Source organism: Canis aureus, chromosome 2, assembly GCF_053574225.1.
Source record: "Canis aureus isolate CA01 chromosome 2, VMU_Caureus_v.1.0, whole genome shotgun sequence".
NCBI lineage: Eukaryota > Metazoa > Chordata > Mammalia > Carnivora > Canidae > Canis > Canis aureus.
In genome coordinates, this window is record NC_135612.1 from 46,398,358 (window position 1) to 46,421,257 (window position 22,900).

Sequence of the window (22,900 nt, forward strand, 5' to 3'; positions counted from 1 at the left end):
ACACGGTTTCTCCCCACAATGCCTTATGTGATCTGGCTCCCATCTACCTCTCAAATGTCATCTAGTACCATTTTTCCTTCATTTATTTTCTTAGCAAAAAATCTTCATTGAGGATGTGCTTTGTACATGCACTTTTCTGGCATGAGGAATGCAGCTGTGAACAAAGCAAAATTCCCACAGTCAGAAAGCTGCTTCTCCAGTCTTTTCACTCACCTCATTTGAGCATACCTCCTTTTTTTTTTTTTTCTCAAAAAACATGATAAATTGAAAATCAACTCCCTGGTTTGTCATAGTAGACTCACTCCTATTCTCATCTCAATGATTATCTCCTCAAAGAAGACGTCCCATTGACCTGTTCTAATCCAGCAACCCCACCTGCCTTACTCCACTCTGGATGCTATTGCAAGATACCACAGGCTGGGTGGCTTAAAAAACAGACATTTATTTCTCAAAATTCTGGAGGCTGGGAAGTTCTAAGATTGAGGTTTAGACTCTCGAATTCAATTCTAACAAGAACATTCTTCCTGATTTGCAGACCATCATCTTCTTCCTGGGTTCTCACATGGCCTTGCTTGGCTTCCTATTTTTTCCTGTTCTAAGGACACTAATCTCATCATGAAGGTACCACTCTCGTGACTTCATCTAAACCCAAGTACCTTTCAAAGACCTGACTTCAAGTACCATTACTCTGGAGATTAAGGCTTCAAATGAATTTTGGAGGGACACAAATATTTAGTTCATAACACCACTTTGGTTTTTTTTATTTGTTTTGTTTGTTTGTTTTAGATACTTTGTATTAGTTGATTACCGTTGTCATGAGAATCTCAGTGTATAATTTTTATTTAATTATAGTTTTACTTATTAATGACTGTCTCCATGCTGCTCCATGTTAGCTCTGAAAGAACAAGCACCTTGGCTCTCTTTCCCTAGAATAATCTGTAGCTACTGGGAAATTTCTAGGTGCTTAGAAAAGCATTTCTAGGTGATTGAGAAATGTTTGAAAATAAGCATCTAAGTTAAAGAATGTAGTCTAATGTGTAGTTTGGATGTGTTTGTTTTTTTTTCCCTTTTTATTTTGATAAGCTTAAATTTTGATGTGTCAATATTAATGGTACAAGCATGCATCTCTAATCATTTTATATCCTTCAAGGCATTGCACACACAATTGACCATAATAGGTACAAATTTTTATTAATAGCATTCACTTTCCTTAGTTGGGTAGTCCACATTTCAGCTACTAGTAACAGAAGTCCAGAAGTGTTTTGATATACTATGATGCAAACCTCAAGTAGAAGGAGTGAGTCATATAAACCTTATTCAAGACAGCTTCTGTTTGTCAAAATTAAAAAGGAGAAGTTTTCTAGCTTGGGTACGCAAAGGGTCCCAAGAAAAATAATGCCTGGAATGAGTTGCCAATGCTACTCCAAGGGATGAGCACACAATTAGGATATTTTGTGGCCATTTATAAAGAAGTGTGTTTCCATTATGGCAGGTTGGGGCAGAATCAGCTGCTCACAAGTTAGAGGGTCATGTGTTAGGGACAAGGACTCTGGATGCATAGACTCTTTGATCGACACAGGTTGAGGAGGAGGAAGACTCATAGGGCAGGTAGATACTGGGAAGCAAGGCATGGTTTTATCATCCTATATCTTGCTGGCTCCCTCTACCTCCAAAGCAGCTTCTTTTGGAAAGGAGCATTTCCTTGATATATGTATGAACATACCATTAAGGATGAAATGCTACTTATCCTTACCAATAGATAAGTTCTTAATGATATGAAAATAATTCCAGATACTGCATCTTATAGTTGTTTAATACAGAGGGTACATACAGCCTATGTTCAGTGTCCCAGGGTGGGGTTGGGGGGGAGGAAGGGTTCCAGAGGAAGGAAGCTGGGGGTAGTGAGAAATCATGGAAAGAGAGAGAGAAGAGAAAACCCTGCTGAGTTTAATCTGAACAGTGTATCCATCACCCAAAATGATACAAATCAGCCATTACTGGATCATGCAAAAGCAACTCTCCTACCTGCGATCCCTTCTTTGCTTTCTAAACCTCTTTGCAGCTCAGCCTAATGAATTGTCAGAACTGTCAGACAGCTCTAAGGAATGACAAATGTCTATGATTTGCTGCTGCTGCTGCTATTTTGCTAGAAACACCTGATGTATGTAGTCTTGCATTCTTCAGTTTCGAATTAGAGACTTGGAAAACAAAATCAACCTTGATAAATATAGCAATTTTTCCCCTGTTCTGTAAGCTGAACTGAATGGATATTTTTAAAGATAAAGAACTCTCTTTTGTTCTTATAATATGTGCATGGCACAGGGTAAATCTCAAACAAAGAGCTAATACCCTAGTGTTGGTGGTGGTGGTGGGGAGGGGGTAATCGCCAATTCATGAGTTAGAGTTCAGTTTATATTACTATTGTCAAGATTAATCATATGTCCCTTTTAAGTAAGTTGTGTTGCCTTGATTAATGCTATTAGGGACCATTAGAAATTGAAAACCTTGGATTTCCATAGCAGACATCCAGGTTCAGCCATCATTTCATAGACCATTGGTGATATTTTCTAATAAAAGAAATAGGATCGATTTCCAAAGGTTATTTGATATTTTAAGAAATATCCTTACCAATAGATAAGTTCTTAATGATATGAAAATAATTCCAGATACTGCATCTTATAGTTGTTTAATACAGAGCAGCTGAGGCTTCAATAGGATGAAATATATAAATAAATAAATAAATAAATAAATAAATAAATAAATTTAAGATCTTCTTCAAATAATTAGAAATTTAGTGCAAATTTCAACATGTTGGAATAAGTAAAATATCCTACTCGTGGACATTCTTCTCTAGATTCTCCATTACATGTTTATGAATATGTACATATTCTAATGATATGGCTTTAAAGCTGAAACTTCTAAATAGCTTTCTTTCTTCTAGTATCTAAACATTCTTTTTCCCCATACAATGAATTCACATTAGCTGTAACAAGCAGAAAGGTTTACAAAGGTTTATAATGCTTTTAAAGATCACCATATCCTTCAACAAATATCTCTTTTAGCTTATCAGTCCCACCAGGGCCCTCAGCCAAACTCATCCCAATTATAAAAATATTATGATTCTATCTAGTAAAATTGGTTCTTGTCTTTCTGTATCAAAACAAGAGGAGTTATGTCAATTCCTTGATGAACATGCTTCCATCTATAGTCCTCTCTTTTTGGTCATCTTCTGTTTTTGTTTTTTGTTTTTTAGAGATTTTATTTATTTATTCATGAGAGACACACAGAGACATAGGCAGAGGAGAAGCAGGCTCCCTTTGGGGTACTCTATCCTCAGGGCCCTGGGATCACAACCTGAGCCAAAGGCAGATGCTTAGCCACTGAGCCACCCACGTGCCCCTCTTTTTGGTCATCTTTCACAGAGCCAACAATTACTACTGCTGAGGGGGCTTTGAGGTCATACTTTGAATGATTATCAAATGTAGTGAGAATATCTACCTTCAGTGCTATGTGTCCTTATACAAAGACTGGTTATCTGAGCAGGGGTCGACAAGTCAGTGAGTGGACACATGCCCCCATAGTGCAAAATAGAAACTCGAAAACCATATAGATGGTTAGGGTCATACTAGTTTGTCTGTATTACTCAGTAGTGAGGAGATAACAGAAAAAAAGTGTGTGTGGAAAATAGAACACAGGCTTTTCATTCAGAAATATTAGCATTTTCTTCCCTTCACTGTGGGATTTTGGGGAGGTTCATCATCTATGAAATGAGAGACCTCAATGTTGTTGCCAAGAATGATTAAAAAAACATGCATATTGCATGTGGCATATCATAGGTCCTTGAGAACCAGTTGGTATGGATAAGTAAATATTTATATCTTGGCCTTATATGGCAACAATAACAGACTCTCCTTATCAGATGCTTTTGTTTCTGAAAAGTATACTTTTTTGGGTCTTTTAAAAATCTAACTTCTTACTTCAATATCCTATATCTCTAGAAGCCATTCGGATTCACATGTTGCTGACAATTCTTTAGTTGAAAACTTTTGCACTTGAATTAACAAGTAATCTAAGAATTTCTTCTCTTGCCCTGAAGACTCTCAAACCCTTTAGTTATGAAGAAAGGAGCACAATTGTATTTCTCTACATAATAACATAAAAGGAAAAAGTAGAAAAGGAAAAATAAAAAGATAAATGCCCAGAGAAATAAAAAGGCCAAATGATTAAACTTGGTAACAGTATAAAACTTTATGCTTTCACGAATTATTTAGACTGTATAAAGCACTTCATATTTGTAAAATGCTTTATAATGGCTAACCAGATAGTTTTTCTCAATAACCCTTTGAAATATGCTAGTAGTATGACCTCCATCTCACAAGAGAGGATGCTGTGGTACAAGGAGATTAAGTGATCTATTTAGGGGAAAATGCTTTTGAGCTTCCATGGAGGGCATAGAGGAAATACTGAGCTTGGTTCTTTCCCCAGGGCCCAGTTCACTCCCTGAAAGTAAGTTAAGTGCTAGAATGCTGTATAGACATGGTGGTGGAGGATTAAACTTTTTAAGTCAACAGCTAGACTTGTCAAAGCAAATAACCGCAATAACTCCATGATTCTTCGCCTCTTTTCCCCCACTTTTCCTGTCTGGGTCTTTCAGTTAATGGGAGAGCACCAATGAGGTCAAATGGTTACAGGTACTTCCTTATCTCAGACACACATCAACACATGACCTCATTCACAATGGGAAGCAGGGCTCTGGGATACATCCATAGCATCACAGTTGGAAAAAAAACATGTCAAATAAATTTCTTTTTTTTTTTTGTATTATTTTCATAGATGAAAGAAAGCCTGATTCCTGAATTTGAGGTATTTTAGGTCTCATTTTTTAGGCTGATAATAGTGTTCTTTTTATTTTCTATAAAATTTTCAACTATTCATTCAAACTGTGGAGAACCGTAGGGGAATTAACCTTTTATTTCATATCCATTTTAACTCTAACCTCTCTCTAACCTTGCTACAGAGTTCCTTCCTCTCCTTAGGTTGATGATTAAAATAATGGATAACTAAGCTGAAAAGAGGAGAAAAATGTTGATGGGATTAGAAAACTTGGCTTTAAAAAAATTAGCTTTACTCTCTGCTGCAGCAAGAATAAAAGAGCAAAGCTCAGAATTTGGGCAGTGGATTTGGAAGTATTGAACAAGAAGGAACCAAATGGATTTGTTCTTCTAGGGCACAGAATATGAGACAGGCCATGTTTTAAATGCTGGGCCAGGGCCAGGCCACTTCATAATACAGCTGCATTATACAGGAATGAGAAAGATAGAACTGAACGCAAACAGAATGATAGAGGGACTTGGAGAGCAGAGATTCTCAGGAGGGATGGGCAAATGGTGTGGATAAAATAAGAACCAAACTGAACTCTCACCCCAGCTGAAGCAAAATCAAACTCTTTTAAGAAAAAAAAAATCTGAACGTTATATCATTTCTTTTCTCATCACATTATGTTTTATTTTTGCCCCCTTTGACATCTAGAAAATCCTAGCAATATGAGAAGATGAGAGGATGAAGGAATGGCAAGACCTCTTCTGGTGTTATTTCCAGACAAGAAAAAAGAAACCCAGTGCTGCAAGAAATATCACCAAAGCCCAAATATATATGCATAGACGATAGAGATATGGGTATGTATATATGGGATATATGGATGGGTAGAGAGACTGTAGATATAGCTATATTTATGCAAATTCCAGCAGCCAGGAGGTTAAATGCACTCAATCACACCCATGCTCAAACTCTCATCTTCCCATCTTCTGAGCTCTCAATCATCTCTACACACAAACTTTGGCAGATAATACACTCCAGCACCTCACTCTCCTATCTGTGGTGCCAGAGCCCTTGGTTTATGAGACTATCCTAAAGTAATATGTGTCAGAGGGCTGGTGAATAGGCACTGCTTTTGATCTATAGCCATTGAAGAGCCCAGCTACCACATGTCAGCTAACAATGGGCTTTCCCCTCCTTTATCATGGCATGGCTGGGGTGGTACAACCGTGTGTGTGTGTGTGTGTGTGTGTGTGTGTGTGTGGTGATTAGGCACTGACATTTCAGAAGTGGTGGCCTCTGCCCAGGCAGTTCCTGTCCCTAGTCCTACTAGCTAGCCCAAACTATGAAACTTCAGAAGCTCCAACTTCCCCCTTGAGACTGGCAGCCACAACCCAAGAACTTCAGGTGTGGAACAGGCAAAGCTGTAGGGAGGCATGTTTGACCCTCAAACTCATCTTTCTGCACTTGCCCCACAAGCAAACACCACTACAGATGCTGTCAAAGACACAATTCCAAGAAGCCTGGTAGTCATGCCATGTTACAGTCTATTTGTGGCTGCTGCCACTCAGCTCTCCCCTGATTAAAATCTAAAGTTTGAGATGAGACGAGAAGGAGGGCTGAAGGAACATCAGTTCCTGTAAGCCCCTCATCTCTTCAGCTGTGAATATGAAAATAATCCCCCCACCATCATAACTCCAAGAACTGCGATATGTGAAGGACTTCCCATATTGTATCTTCATAAGAACCACCTACAGATGAAGACACTGATGTCAGAGGAAAGAGTGCTCGAGCTGTTGATTATCCTTGAAAAGGGACAGCTGGGAAATGCACACTTAGACACATCACTGCTCCCCAAGCTTCATCTGACACCATTGCACAATGATGGGAAAAGAAGAGCTTCATGCAGCCATTTTAACATTATTGCTAAAATTGGTAAATAGCAGCATGCTGAGGAAGAGCCAGTGCTCTGGAATTTAAATTCAAATAGCCCTATCATTAGGGAGTTTTTTGGGTTTTGAAAAGATGCATTTGAAGTCTATTTTAAAATCAGCACAACAAGAGCTCTGATTTTCTTCTACATGCTTCTTTTATTTGGTCATCATTATAATCATCCAGGCGATGATCGTTTTCACTGGGGACTCCCACAGATGAACTGGAAGCAAACACTGGTGGAAGGTATTGGATTGCCCAGCACCTGGAGGCATCAGCCTGTAATCACCTCATACACCTGGGTTTGGTTCCTGTCAATTTGCAACGAGAAAAAAAAATCACAATATTCTTGTCATATTGCCAGAGGAAGTGGGTGACCTTAAGCAATGCAGAAAGTTTGAGCATCTTATCTCGATTGCAAAATGAGGCTGGGGACGTGGAACATGGTGACTTGAGAACATATATTTGAAAGCACACTATCATCATAACATCATTGTAATTACATTCTTCTATATTCATTGATTCTTATTGCTGCTCGTCAAAACTTGTGTCCCCACCCAAATGTGTATATTGAAATCCTAGGGCATCCCCGGTGGCTCAGCGGTTTAGCGCCTGTCTTCAGCCTGGGGCATGATCCTGGAGACCCAGGATTGAGTCCCACATCGGGTTCCCTGCATGGAGCCTGCTTCTCCCTCTGCCTCTGTCTCTGCTTTTCTCTCTCTCTCTCTCTCTCTCTCTCTCTCTCATGAATAAATAAATAAAATCTTAAAAAAAAAAAAAAAAGAAAGAAATCCTAACTCCCAGTACCTCAGAATCTGACCTTATTTGGAGATTGGATCTTCACAGAGATAATCAAGTTAAAACGACATCATTCAGACAGATCCTAATCCAAAATGACTGACATCTTTACAAAAAAGGAAATTTGGACGTTAGAGATATACCTACAAGGAAAATGATGGGAAGAGACACCAATCATCGATGGCGTCTCCCAAGATGATGGGAGAAGCCAATCATCTCCAAGCCAAGAGAAAGACCTAGAACAGATTCTCCCCCAATGGCCTCTGAAGAAATAAACCCTACGGACACTTCCATGTTGGACTCCTAGCTTCCAGGACTTGAGATAATACATTTCTATTAGCTCACCTAGTCTGTAGTACTATATTATGGCAGTCCTAATAAACTGATAGCCAATTATTAGCATTCCACTTGTGTACCAAGGACCTTACATTAAATGATATTTAATCTTACCAAATAACTCTATAAGCTTTTTATTCTCCACATGAGGAACTGAGAATTGCCCATTAAATAGCTTGTTCAAATCACCATCTGGTGAGCATTCTGGCTGGGGTGCCACCTTGGACCTGCCTGACTTCAGAGTTTGTGTGCAGCTATAGGTGACAAGAAAAACAGTATTTTAGGCTATACATTCACATTCTTAGGGCTTGGGTTATGCCCATAAGACTATAAATGTGTATTATCTGTATGTGTATATATAAATGAGTGTGTAAGAATATTGGCACAGGAACAAGTTTGCCAGTAGTCTTCCTGTATCCTTTGGGGTTATAATTCATAATCCGTGGAGATCAACAGATCCATTAGATCTACAACACTGAGGACAATGTGGGAGGACTTATTGGAAGAAGTGCAGTGAGGATGATTGTTATTCCATTGGATCTGCTTCTCCAAAGGCTTTTGGGCCACTTGTAAAATCCTAGACAGGGACCTTAGGAGCAATCAGAATTGCTTCCCAGTAATCACTGACTCCTTGTATTGCATTAGCAGGTAGATCATAGCCAAGTCTGCTGGGATTGAACCATAAGACACCCCCTTAAGTGGCCTGAACTTCGCGCTATATCATCACTTGCTATTGTCACAGAAATAATCATGCAGATTCGGCAGCAGAGGAGCGTCTCTGGTAGAACAGAGTTCATGCATGACATATGATGTATCTGTTCAAAGGGACAGATACATCTTTCTTACTGCCGCCACGCAGCAGCTCTCATCCGCCGGCCCTCCCGTGCAAATCACCTCAAATAAATGTGAGTACTGCGGTGCTCACAGTAATTCCTTCATTTTTAAACACATAATGGAAATGTATAACTAGTCCTCATAAAAATTTATATCTCAATCCTTCCCTTTAATTTATAACAGGCCCTCTAGGCGGTTATTATTCAAACATTAATAAAATGCCTATGGATCACCACAAGCGAGCGTTTCTAAGTTCCCTTCTCTTCATATTTGTACATATATAAAACTAGACTAGCATTAACGCCACTTCTGGTTCTACCAACAATTATGCCTTTAATAAGAGAGGGCCTTGTGATGTATTATCTTAATCATGTTAGGAATCCAGGCTCCTATCATGAAACCAAAGTTGAATTTTTCATGCCCTTTGCAACAATTGTTACTCTTACTGCCCTATATGTTTGGATTCTGCAGTTTATGCAAATACTCCCTTTCTATAAATTTTAGATTTATCTCCATTTGTCATTGTATGTATTCTAATATAAGGTGATTGTTATTTTTCCCCTAAAATATGATTAAAACCCATTTCAATTATTTATACCAGGCAGGGAAATAAAATAAAAGTAGATGGGATTTTCTTCTACGGCAGGGTTAATTATGTGACTTTTAAAATGTTAATAAATTTAACACAGGTCCAAACCTCTCCTGAATTTTTAAAAATAGTTGTCTTGAAAAAGGACTTCATTGAACTAAGAAAAGAGAAGTAATGAGCATGCAGCTCTTATTTTCATTACACAGTTGAAATGTTTGATTCAGAATGTTTGGGAGGAGAGCGTTTTTTTCACTCTCGTGATAATGCGGTTCAGTTTCTGTGTTTGCCCAGAAGCCTTACAACCTTGTAGCATGTGTTTTCCTGAATTAAAGAATAAATAAATAAATAGCTGACCTGTGTTTCTCCTCTAAACTTGAGTGATGCATTTCAAACTGTGCTTGATGCTTTCCAGCAAAGTGGTTTTGCACAAGGCCGAGTCAGCCCCCTAGAACAACACGGCTGTGGCTGGAAGTCTTGCTCTAACATCTTATTTTTATAACAGATCTTTTTCTGATATTAGCAGCGGGTCTTCATCAATGCTCAACAACCACTGGGTTGGAGAGATAACCTTTCATACCGTGAGAAATCCAAAGTGTCTGTGTGATATGTGTTCATAAGAGAAGTTTATTTTGTAATAAGTTACATCTCTTCTCATCCATCTCTCTCTGCAGCCATTTAAGAGTACCAGGGGGGAAAAATAGATGAGAGGTTTCCAGTGAACCAGGAAAAATCTTTAATAAGGCCCGTGAGTTCAATATATTAGCCAATTTCCCACAGATTTTATCATGACTTTTGATTTTTCACCTGTGATCCCCTTTCAATAGATTTACAGCAACCAAGCTAAAAAAATCATAGGTTGATTCTGGTTAAATGTTAGTCGTTATTGCTAATGAGATCCTGTACCTTTAAAAAGCTAACTCTGCTTTAGTTCCTTTATATCCTGCTACACTAATGGTCTTTCCACTAATTGGTTCTGTGTAAATGAAACAAGCTGAAAAACACTGTGGCACCAATAAATATTAATAAGTTATTGTTTGTTTTCTTTACCTTGCTTATGAATTCATACAAAGACAGTGCTAAGACATTAACTCCAGTCTATTAATTGCCACCTGATAATTGCCACCTGATACTTTTCTCCTGGATAATTAGGTACCCATTAGTTCTAATCAAGTAGTTACTTAATTATTGCAGTAATTAGTCTAATGGACTAGCAAATTGAAGCTTTATCACTTTTGGATAGTTAATGTTCCTGACAGAGTACTTCACAAGTGTCAGGGTTCCGGATTCAGCAACCTGTCATCCAAGAACCCCCTCCTCCACTCCCACCCTCATCCCATTATCACTGCATCCACTTTCCCTTGGCATTGTTGTGGAGCCTTCCATGAGGCAACCTAAACCCCAATGCCCCACCCCGCCCCACCCCGGCCGGGGCCCTTCCTGGTGAAGCCCTATGGCAATGTGCTGCTACATCTTCCCAGGGCAAATGCATGTTGATTGGTCCAGAGTTTGGGCCACTGTGAACCAGCAGCCCATACTCAGAGACCATTCCAGGGAGATGCAGAGAGTCTGCAGACCAAGTATACAGATGAAAGGAAGACTTGTTAAAAAAAAAAAAAAAAAAGAAAGGAAGACTTGTTTAGGAACACTAGGGATCTAATTAATAATGATATGTCATATCTTCCCCCATTGAACCAAGAGATGATGCATAACAACCAGAGCAATGCAAAAGCTTAACAATCTGTTTATATAGGAACTGAATAAGCCATGAGTCCAAATAAAATTCACATTTTGATGGACTGTAAGAGGCCCTGAAAAATGATAAAATTGCTTTTCAGGACAATCTTGTGTCCTCTGTTACAGAATTTTCACAGACATTGAATTTACTGATTACCTTCTTCCCCGTAAAGTGCAGTCTTACGTTGCTCAGACTTCTAGAAAATTCCTTCACAGAGTATGCCTCTTCATTTCTGATCATGGCTTATCTTCTCCAATGTCCTCTCCAAGAAAGTCACTAGGCTCTATTCAGGGTCCTCTTTCTTCATTGGCCAACATTTCCCCCTTTTATTGTTTACATTACTATCTCTGCAAATGTCTATATTTTGGTGGGCCCCTAGAGCTGTGTCCTGGGATTGTCTTCTCCATAGGTGATCACAACTCTGTCAATAACCTACAGATGTGATCCTATCATTTTCTTGCTTAAAATCTTTCAAAGGTTTTCATTACAGTCAGAATATACTCTGGACTCCTGACCCAGGAGGGCCTACTCCCCCTCCAGTTCTCTGTGTATTTCATGCTTCCTCTCTTGGGTCATGTCAAACACTTGGATTTTTATAGTCTTGGATCATACCCGTCATTTCTGCCTCAGGACCTTTTCACTGTTTTCCCTATATTTGGAAAGCTTTTCTCAGCTCTTCTCATGCCTGGTCCTTTGTTACTTTGGCCTCAACTCTGGAGTCACCTCAAAGAAGTCTTCCTTGAATATTCTATCTAGAAACACCTCCCCAAGTAAATCTCTCTTTCAAAGCTCTGATTATTTCCTTTATAGCACTTTATAACACACCAAATGCTATCTTCCCCACTCACATTTAACAACATAAAAACAGAGACCTTGCCTGTCTCGTTTGTTACTGTTATGCTCAGACACTTGAGCAGATTTGGTACAGAGAAGGCACCAAATACTTCATTCTAAATTCATCAGTAAATTAAAGATCAGAACTACTCTTCAAGCCTAAGACATGTAGATCAAATATATTTCCCTGGAATTTCTCCCTGCTGAGAATGACCTTGTGGTCTTGTTAAATTCTGGTGACAGATGAAACTTTTGAATATCATTAATTGGTACCCAATCACATCCTCTGTATTTCACTGTGTAAAGTACTGTAGAATGTATACCAGTTGATTAAAAGAGAGGGTGCCATAGTTAGAAGTGTGGACTCAGATGGCCCTGCTTTCACACCACAGCTTTCCAAGTCATGTGGCCTCAGGCTTCGCTTTCTTAATTTTTAAGGAGGAAATAATAACACCTAAAAGGAGAGAGCCTTATGTGAACATTCTTTGAGATAATGAATACAGATATGGTTAAGCGTGTGACAGCAAACACTCCCTGAAGATAGTTATCATCACTTTGAAAATATGGCCCTGTGTTGCAGAGGCTCCCACCATTTTAGCAAGCTCCTCTTTCATGACCTAAAATATCACATACAAAGGTGATTTCAGTGGATTAGGGGCTCACCAGAATTGCTTCTCTTCATCTGCCTTTGGACTTGTTTTGCTCATAAATGCACTAGAGATTTGTTTCTGTAGGTTACTCACTGCGAGGTCTCCACTGGCATCTGATATCCCTTTGTGTGAAAAATTGCATCATAAGGCAAAAGTCACAGAAATGTAAAGGAAGCAGATTATGTTAGCTATTTCCTCTTCCTTTTGCTCTGCCCCACTGCCTAATTGAAAGCCTAATGAACATAGTGCTAGGAAGACAGACATGATCCAACTGCAGGCTTCCTAAGAAGTGATGAGACCCCAGAGGATGTCCTGAGGCATTATCCCATGAAAGGTGCTGCTAACCATGTCACCATACTAAAACTGGACTTTATCTCATACATTGATTTGATTCGGATTCTTTTCAGTCCTCAAGTCAGTATCTGAATTGATCACTGAGCCTTTGACAAGTGTCATCTGCCATATATATTGCAATTTATGACATTTAAGGGCCTATTGACCTAGAAATTCTGCTCCCATGTGGGAAACAAGATACCAAGTCATTTGAAAATGTGGTGCAATTGACAAATGCTCATATTAACTCAACTATATACCAAGAGGCAAAAGATTAAGTGTTCTGAAATCTATTTAATGACTCTATTTAGATTTTACCACATCTTTATTCTTTCACTCAGCAAGTATATGTTTATTTAATGCCAAGTGAATATCAGAAAATACAACTATATTCCCTTACTGCTGTGGAAGTGTTTCAATTTTAGAAATCATAAGAATTTTAAGAAGGGAGTATTGGATGTATTAGATACTTTTTTTAAAAAGCAGATAAATATTTAATACATTTTGTAATTATTTTAATGAAAAAAACATATTTTTAATACCAGTATTTGTCAAGATATGTTAAGAATTGCATAATATACAGGCACCTGGGTGGCTTAGTCAGTTAAGTGTCTGATTCTTGATTTTGACTCATGTCATGATCTCAGAGTCCTAAGATGGAGCCCTGTGTTTGGCTCTGTGCTCAGTGGGGAGTCTGCTGAGTATTCTTTCTCTCCGTCTCCCACTGCCCCTCCCCACCCTCACGATCTCTCTTTCTCTCTCTAAAATAAGTAAATAAATCTTTTTAAAAAAGAATTGCATAAAGTAACAATAACATGTAGACCCGGTTTGCTGGAGGAAATATGTCAATCTAATCATGAAACATAAATGATGCTACAGATTCAACCTCAAAATATATGGTTGAACCCATACTTGGCCTAATCTCAGTTTTATAATCTGTGAAATGGAAACATGAATATCTATCTGCCATGCTTACTTCACAAAGATGCTATGAGGGTCAACTGAGTAAATGTAGAGAAAAAATTATTCGGAAAATTAAAAATTTGCTTCATAGGAAAGCAAGAGATCATGAAGAAGATAGCCTATATTTTATTTTTTTCAAAAGAGAAATCGTCCAATCTCATTTGTCTTTGATTCTGAAAAACTCAACATGCTATCTTTCCTGCATATTTTTATTTTTATTTTTTTATTTTATTTTTTTTTTTTAAGATTTTATTTATTTATGATAGTCACAGAGAGAGAGAGAGAGAGGCAGAGACACAGGCAGAGGGAGAAGCAGGCTCCATGCAGGGAACCCGATGTGGGATTCGATCCCGGGTCTCCAAGATCGCGCCCTGGGCCAAAGGCAGGCGCCAAACCGCTGCGCCACCCAGGGATCCCTCCTGCATATTTTTAGATGTGAGAGGTTAGGAGACCCAAGGCCATAGCTTCTTCAAACCCAGCTCTTAGTGCATGGCCTCTTGGCTGACACAGGAAGGCTGACTCCAGGACTACAGATCTGGCCCAGCAAAAGAATGGAATTTCAGTGAAGAGAGTGCCTGGACAAACTGATGGTTTGTTTTTTATCTTTGCTTCTAGTTTGATGGAGCTCCATCAGTGCTTCCCCACCATGACCATTCCTGAATGATGATGATAACAAAAAGATTACCATTAGTTGAATTGCTGCCATGTGGCAGACACATACTATGCATCTTCAAAGTAGACAACACAGTTGAGTGGTTAGAGTTCAAGGAATGTCGAATGGTTTCTCCAGGATCGCAAGGTGGTGATTTGTAGGGCTAGAATTCAGAGTCTACCCAAACAGTGAACTCTTCTGTTAGTATCTGCCCAGAGCCTAAAAAACCTAGTACACTGCTGAATTTTCTAGACCTTTTTCTTTGAGGGAGAAAAAAAATCAAGACTTCTACATTTTTCACCTCCCACATAGTTCCTAGCTAGCTGAATGCTTACCATGTAGTGAACAAATATCTAAAACATGTTGGCTGCCCTTAAGTGATTGACTACTTCTAGCCACACCTACTTTGTGTCATGTAATTTGAGAACAATCTCATTTGTGATATGAAGTATCTCTGCTTACACTCTATGTTCACTCAAACTTCAGCCTGCTCAGTTGAGACAGCCCACACCACCAAATTAAAAGCCTGTATGAAAGTACCAGTTTCTCACAATGTCCATTTGAACTCTAACTGTCATCACTTCACCAATAGGTGCATGAGAAGTTGATTGTTCACTGGCTTCCAGCCTTGTGCTAAGTTGTTTTAATGGCATCATTTTTTAATGACTGTGGGGTATTCCTTTTTTCCCCTAAGGATGAGCACCACTTGTGTATGATGAGTATAGGCTTTGGAATATGGAAATGATGGTAGTTACTCATCCATGGATGTCTCTGGCAGGTACCACTGCTGGGTTCATCCTGTAATGTTCACCATCTTTTGCCCTCATCCTTATAACCGAAGGCATATGCTAGTCTTTGAGGTGCATGTATTGACTGTGGATGGTGAATAACAGAAATTGGAAGAAGACTGTAGCACTGGTCTCATTATTATGCTCCAATCAAGTGAATTTAAATAGACACAAGATAGGCTCTCATGAAATAGTAAACTATCTCTCTTTTTGAGCCACTGTAGTATAGTCAAGGACTTTGTTAACTGAAGTATTAATTGACATGCAATGTTATAATAATTTCAGTTGTACAACATAGTGTTTCACAAATCTATGTGTTATCCAATGTTTACCATTATGTTAAGGGTATGCTACACTAAGCATGGTTAGCATCGATCACCATACAGTTATTACAATATTATTGACTGTATTCCCAATGTTGTGCTTTTCATCTCTGTGACATCAGTAAATCATAACTGAAAGTTTGTACCTCCTAATTTCCATCACCGATTTTGCCCATCCCCTCACCTACCTCCCCTCTGGCAACCACCAGATGTCCTCTGTATTTACAAGTCTGCTTCTATTTTTATTTGACTGTTCATTTGTTTTGTTTTTTTTAGATGCCACATGTAGGTGAAATCATGCAGTATTTACCTTTTCCTGTCCGACTTATTTCACTTAGCCCAATACCTTCTGAGTCCACCTGTGCTGTCACAAAGGGCATGGTTTTTGGACTGTGGTTCCACCATATACTATTGGATGAGATATTCATTCTCCGTGTGGCTTAGTTACCTCATCTTCAAAATGTCTTTTTCATGGGTTCTGAGGCTTACAAAAGATAAATGGGCAGAGAAAAGTATCTTGTTAATCATAATGCAGTCTGCAAATGTTAGATATTATTGTCCCTGTGAGAGTCAGCTTTTTAGTTATCAGAAGAATCTTTCTATCATTTGACTTCCTACTCTACCAGCTAGCATACTGGAGGCTGGCTTAGCTGGGTCAGGAGACCATCTGCATTTCTTCCCTGCGTTTGGTAATTCAAAGTAGGTCACTCATATAAGGCTTTATTGGGAGTATTCATACACAGAAATTGTCAAGTGCTACAAATCAAGACTTCTCTGCATCCCACCAAGGGTTTGTTGAGAAACATTTACCAGCATGCTTCTGATCCCTTCCCTAATTTCTAATCCCTCCCACCTTCTATATCCATGGAAGCCACAAATTCCCAGGATGTTGGATTTGTAAACCCTAGAGGGGAGAGACCTTTTTGGTGTGAAGTTTTGTTCACTGTCTAGCACAGAGCCTGACACATACTAACTGTTCAATAAAAATGTATTGAATGACGGGCTCCTGGGTGACTCAGTAGGTGAAGCATCTGACTCTTGATTTCTGCTCAGGTAATGATCTCAGAGTCATGAGCTTGAATTGAACCCATGTTGGGCTCCATACTGAGTGTGGAGCCTGCTTAAGATTCTCTTTCTATCTCTCTCTCTCTCTGTGTCCCTCCCCTGCTCATGCTCTTCTTTCTCAAAATAAATGAATAAATAGAATTTTCTTTAAAAAGAGTCAAAAGCATCATTTTTAAAATGTGTTGAATGAATGGGTGAATTGATGAATGAATCGCTTGAAGGACACAGGGCAAAGATATATTGGGGTGTGAATATTGACTCTAACTCATAAAAACTTTATCCTTCCAATTAACCTCCCTAAATTAGGTTTCTACATCTGTAGAATGGGTAAGTTGATGTGTACGTCACATAAGATCGATGTGAAGATTTATTAAGGTGGCATGAACAGCACATGTTGGGCAATGAATAAATGTGAGATGTTTTCCTCTTTCCCAAAGCTGATGGGTAATTCTATTCCATCTCCTATTCATCCTCCTGCTTGACTACACCCCACCACCTCCCACTGTGTTTATATACATATTTATGTTTACACACAAACATATGTTTAACAACTAGCTGCGTGACTATCATTTCACACCAGGATGCCGAGCTCAGCCAACACATTCAGATGCTAACACCTGTGACAGAGGCAGAAAGAATGAGTTCCATAAACCAACGTTTAACTTTTGAAATTGGAGTGGGTAATTCAGAAGGGTAATTCATGAATTCCCTAGTTGTTTCTTCTTCCCTTTCTAGCTCAAACCTGGTGGGGATCCTGTATTAATTTTTGCTTTACCTGTTACAGTAGCTGTAAAGTTTAAGTGGGACAATGTATATGAAACACTCTGCATACACCAATTATTGCCACTCTGAGAACAGGAAAGTTCTAGGAATGAATCCTAGAACCACAGAGCTGGCAGGCAGCTGAGATTATAATTTAGTCCAACCCCATTCATTCTTAGATGAGCAACTTTAGGCAAAAATAAAGTGACTCTTCTTAGGTTACTCAGTTTAATTCGTGGCAAAAATTAATCTAGCATCTACTGACTCCAAACCCAGCACCTTTCGTTGTGCTAGTGCACACCCACATCCTTGAGCTGACGATGATTAAAAGGGCAACCACTGGGAGCAACATGCAACCTGAGGCACACACATGATGATTAAAAGAACAAGAAGAGGAGGCTAGCATATATTGAGAAAAGATTCATATATTCTGAGTCAAATTAGTTCATTTCTGTCACATCATTTCAAATGCATTGTTTTATCACCAGGAAAATACAATTGCAGTTAGTGGAAAGGAAAACAAATGCTTCTTAGAGAGCTTTATAAAATGGCCAAGAAAAAAAAAAAGTCTTTAATGGCCTAAAAGAGGAAGAAAAATAAGTAATAACTGGGGCCTGCATTACTTTGGATGCAACGAATGGTGTTGGAGAAAAGGGAACAAAGCAGGACTCACAAGGCAACAGAGCAAACAGAAGCCCTGCACGTGTTGAACACAACAGTCTCTAGCCATGTTCAAGCACCATCTTCTCCCATCCTGAAATTCTCCAGCTCAGATGTAATCAATTTGAGCTTGTAATGATCCAGCCGCTTAAGATCTTCATAATAGTCTAGCCCACTGCTGTTCAACTGCCTGTAACTTCTGGAAAGGAAGATGTCCTAGGAAAGCACACGGTGGGAGGGAGTGTGTGGCAAGAGACTCTCAGAGATAGGAGAAAAGATGCAGGCAGAAGCATTTAGACCTCCTCAATATTTCAGATAACAGGTGACTTTGTCAGCTTCTCCCAGGGGTGACACTCGAAAGATTTAGGAACTAGTAAGGTACAGCCTCCAAATAATCTGAACTGATGCTGGCTAAGATTTAGAGCAGAGTTCTGCTGTGTCCCCAGGGGTGGCGCCAGGGCTGCCAGGGTGGGTAGAAGTGGGTAGGGATTCCCAGGGTTCAAAGCAGCAACTATTTGCCAGTAGTGGGGGGCAGGCGTAGTGCTGGAAGGAGGGAAGTTTTGGAACCACAGAAGCAATTCTCATGCCTACCCACTGAGTTATTTGTGTGCCCTTCATACTTTTCTCCTTCTTCCTTTGCCCTACCTGTCCATTCTTTCATGGTTGCTAAAAAGACATCCTGACAGGGCAGAGTTCAAAGCTCTAGGAGAAGAATTCTCAGAGAGCAGAGGGTGAGGCCATGCACATGAGCAAGTCCTGTCTGAGGTTGATTCCCATTATTTCTGAGGTGACACCATCAGGCCATGGCTGTCCAGGGATGAGGCAGCTCAGATAGGAACTGTGGAGAGCTGAAAAGCACATTCCTCCCAGAGACCCTAGCTTCACCTCAGCCCCAGGCTCACGGACATGCAGGTTCAGGTTGCCTTCAAGTCAGAAACTGAAGAGTTACTAGTTTTGAACCCTATGCAGGCCAATGCTGGAAGGATGCATTTGCAACTTCATGCTTGCCAAAAACCTGCATGGGAGTACAAAGTCTGACGTCCTCCCAGGATGAGCCGAGATTGGATTTTCTCCAGGTGGATTATTCTTTCTCTCTATGCAAGGACCAACAATCCATGTGGACTTCGAAGTTCATGGGTAATCTGGCCTCCCTGGGGAGGACCCCTCCACTCTCAATGGTAAAGGCAAATTGATGGCCTTGACAGCAGGAGCCGGGCTTGCACTGCCCTGGCCCCTTCTCTAGACCAATTTAAGAAGCAGCTGCCTTTGAGAAAGGCCCCTTGTCCATTCTTCCCTGCTTGCGGTAGCTAGACGCTTCTCAGCTGCCTACGTGGTGGAGCTTGATGTACCCAACATCTTGCAGATATAAAATGGAAAATGGGCTTCTACTCAGAACAGCAGCAGCTGTTTAACACCATCAGAAAACGAAATCATCATACTTTAAAACCATATCTAGCAGTTTAAAAGAGCTGCGAAGACAAAATGAAGTGGACACAAGAGTATGGTTTTGCAATTGCCTTTACCAAACTCTCTACTTCATGGAAGCACAACTTCAAAACATGAAAGTTCTGAAGTCTTGGGTTTTTTTTGTTGTTGTTGTTGTTGTTGCTGTTGTTTGTTTTTTGGTGGTTTTTTGTTTTTGTTTTTGTTTTTTTGAGTGGACGAGGATTGTCTCTCTATGTGTTCTTAAAAAGAAAGCATTGATCTATCCCATTCCTCCTTTTTAGGAGCCAGCATCCCTGACTTAAATCCTAGGGATGATACACTTTTACCTTGACCCCATAGCCACAAAGGTGGCTGGGCCATTCCTTTGACAGTCGTTCTCTACTCTGTCGAAACTGGTGCCAGGCAAGATGCTCAGTTTTATTCCCTCATGAGTTATACAGCTTTAACCTGAGATATCTCCTATTATTAATATTCTAAGGTCATTTTTCCTCTTTTGAGTCAGCAACTGGTAATTTCAGAAAATCTACCAGACAAATGACTAGTACTAAAGATTGTTATTCCACATAGCAAATTGTTTTAGAGGTCTTCCTGTGACTTGTTTTGGTTTTTGTGATGTTTTTGTTTTGCTTTGTTTTAGATCTAAGACATACCTGGAAGGTACACTTGTAAAGGATCCTCCCCAAATTCCAATAATTAGAGAATCACCTGTTTCCCAGAGATGTCTAGTCTGATGCTGAAGAAATTTCGGTGGGTGTATTATAAAATGTTTAAATATTGTAATTAGGCTCTTTTTTTCTTTATATATCAAATGAAATAATTGCATTTTGCTGGATTTTTTTTTATCTCCAACTGTTTTGTTTTTAAATTGTTTTGTTCTTTCTTTTTCTTTTTCCTTCACTCTGTGTTTTGTTTTGTTTTGTTTTTCAGAACTAGGTAATGAGTGCCCCTGTATAAGTTGCCTGGTTTTTTATTCCAAGATACCTTATCATAGATTGTTTGGCCTATTAATCATAGTTAAGGCGAGGACCAGCTTATTTGCCAATTTTTATTTTGGTTAATTAAAAGTAAGTGTATCAAGATCAAAATCTGGAAATGCTAGAAAGCTGGGAAGCGGGGATCCCTGGGTGGCGCAGCGGTTTGGAGCCTGCCTTTGGCCCAGGGCGTGATCCTGGAGACCCGGGATCGAGTCCCACATCAGGCTCCCGGTGCATGGAGCCTGCTTCTCCCTCTGCCTGTGTCTCTGTCTCTGTCTCTCTCTCGCTCTCTCTCTCTCTCCGTGACTATCATAAATAAAAAATAAAAAAATAAAAAAAAAGAAAGCTGGGAAGGGTGCATAGGAAGAAGAACATGCTGGAAATGCTGGAGGTGGGGAAGACTGGTGTGATTTAGGACCCCTAGAAATGAGAGGGTTCGACAAGGATATTCAGGAAGCAGGCTGAGCATGTTGCTGTTCTAGAAGCCTGTCTCTCAAGGGAATAGTAAGAACTGAGTATGTAATGGAAATCGGAAATGATCCTCTCTTCTTTGCATGATTCTGCCAAGAGAGGGAAGAGCACATGAGAATAAAGCTTAGGAAACCAAGCCAGAAGGCCAAGGCTGACCCACGTGAAGTCAGTAAGACCAGCAGTGGGCCTGGGATCCCAGTGGTTTCAGAAAGGCTGTCTGCAAGAGGGGCCCTGGATGTCCTCTGAAGGCATTTGGGACAAGCCCATCAGCTGAGGAGGTCAGCGCCTGCCTTGACCCACACCAGCGGGTAGCCAGTCAATCATCCTGTCCAATATAAAGCCTCATTTTCTTTAAAAGGACGTTTGTGTGCTTTGTTCCAGGCAAGGAACTCAAGTGACCCCAGACTAACTGCAAGCCGTCCCCTGACCCAAATCAAAGGAGCCCTCCAACACCTGCCATTCATCAGGTTCCTTTCAGCAGAGTAGCATGAAAGAGAAATAATTTTACTCGCGCCTAAAATGTAGTTCTTTGGGAAAGCAGATGTTGAACAGCAGCCCAGCAACCTGGTACAACAGTTTAGGACAGGAAGTCGAGAAAAAAAAAAATAGATTCAACAGGAATTGCAGAGGGAATTGAGAAAGGCAGAGCATAATTACCTGCATTGGAATAGAGCCTAAGCACTGACGCTAACATCATTACTCTTACATTAAGAGGAGAGGATTTTACCCTAAATACAATCAGAGCTTTGCCCTTAGATACCAGCAATCCTATGGAGGGCAATGGAGGCAGGGAGCCTTTCGAGAAGGTGAGAAGATAGAAAGAGGAAATCAGACAGACAGACATAAGGGCACCTTTCTATATCAATACTCTTGGCCTCACTGTCTGCTTCTCTAATCCACTTACTTTTTGGCAGGCACCGTATCACATTAAAAATGCATCCTGTGATTCTAATATATTATCTCTGCATTTGCGCTAGATGGCAAGGTGGTGCTGATAGACACTCAAAGGACAGGCTTACGTATTTCTTAGAGTGGCAATCACTTTTCAGCAACGATTTGGTATACAATCGTGATAATATTTCAGCTCATATAGTATTGATGATTGCTTTTAATTGGGAGAGATCTGTACTGGGGTGTGAATGAGGGTGGGTCAAGCACCTGGGTCCAGTTCCTAACTGGTGGTGCTGGGCAGGTCACTTAAACACTCTATTACTTCATCTGTAAAATGGGCAATGATAGAACTAAACTTGGTGCGTGCATTCAGCAGTGCAACAGTTGTAAAGCAGTATGTGATAACTGTTAGCTCATACTATCATTATTCATTACACTCCAAAATAAAAATCAAATTCAATGTAAACGACAAAGCCTATTTCAACTTCCCAAATGCCCCTAAAGCCAACAGGCATGGGATGAGAGCTCTCTAAAACCACGTCCCCAATAAGACCATAAAACTTCCCAAACCAAGACGAGTTACATTGTCCATATCAACTGACAGCCAGGTCCATTTTTTAGATTTGCTATGTCATGCATGCAGGGCTGGTTAAAAGGCTTTTTAAACAAGAGCCCAGTGAAACCACAGAAGAGAAAAAGACAGAAAGGGGGAAAAAAATTCCTCCCAGGCAAGTGACAGAATTCAGAACCCAAGCATGCAGTGATGCCCTAAACCCAAAGTCTTTACAAGCTAAGTGGTCGATGTAGCTGCCTAAGATCATCCCCCAATATGGCCCTGAGAGAACTAATAAAGGACCTGGCACTAAGGGGAGAGAGAGGAAAGCGCTCGGCTGAAAGATTGACTGATCTTGCTACAGATCAGATGGATGGTTCTAAATGACCTGTAAAGACATTCCCGGAGCCCTGGGCCACAGCATTAAGAGCCCAGACACCACTAGCACTTCTGAAGTAGTTATTAGTGACTGAAGTCACAGTTGTCAACTGTGACT

The 22,900-nt window shown here is 40.0% G+C and overlaps 1 long non-coding RNA gene across 3 annotated transcripts in view; it reads left to right on the plus strand.

Annotated features, from left to right (window-relative positions):
* The window catches only part of LOC144290619 (uncharacterized), a 65,589-nt gene extending 45,326 nt beyond the window's left edge, over window positions 1–20,263 (plus strand). For 2 of the 3 annotated variants that reach the window (XR_013358200.1, XR_013358189.1), the window contains 2 exons: window positions 5,530–5,675; window positions 8,527–8,953. This is a non-coding gene — a long non-coding RNA (uncharacterized LOC144290619). Of the gene's footprint in view, window positions 1–5,529; window positions 5,676–8,526; window positions 8,954–20,152 lie in introns of those variants that run through there. The other variant, XR_013358211.1, reaches the window with a different exon arrangement.
* The last annotated feature ends 2,637 nt before the right edge of the window (window positions 20,264–22,900 follow it).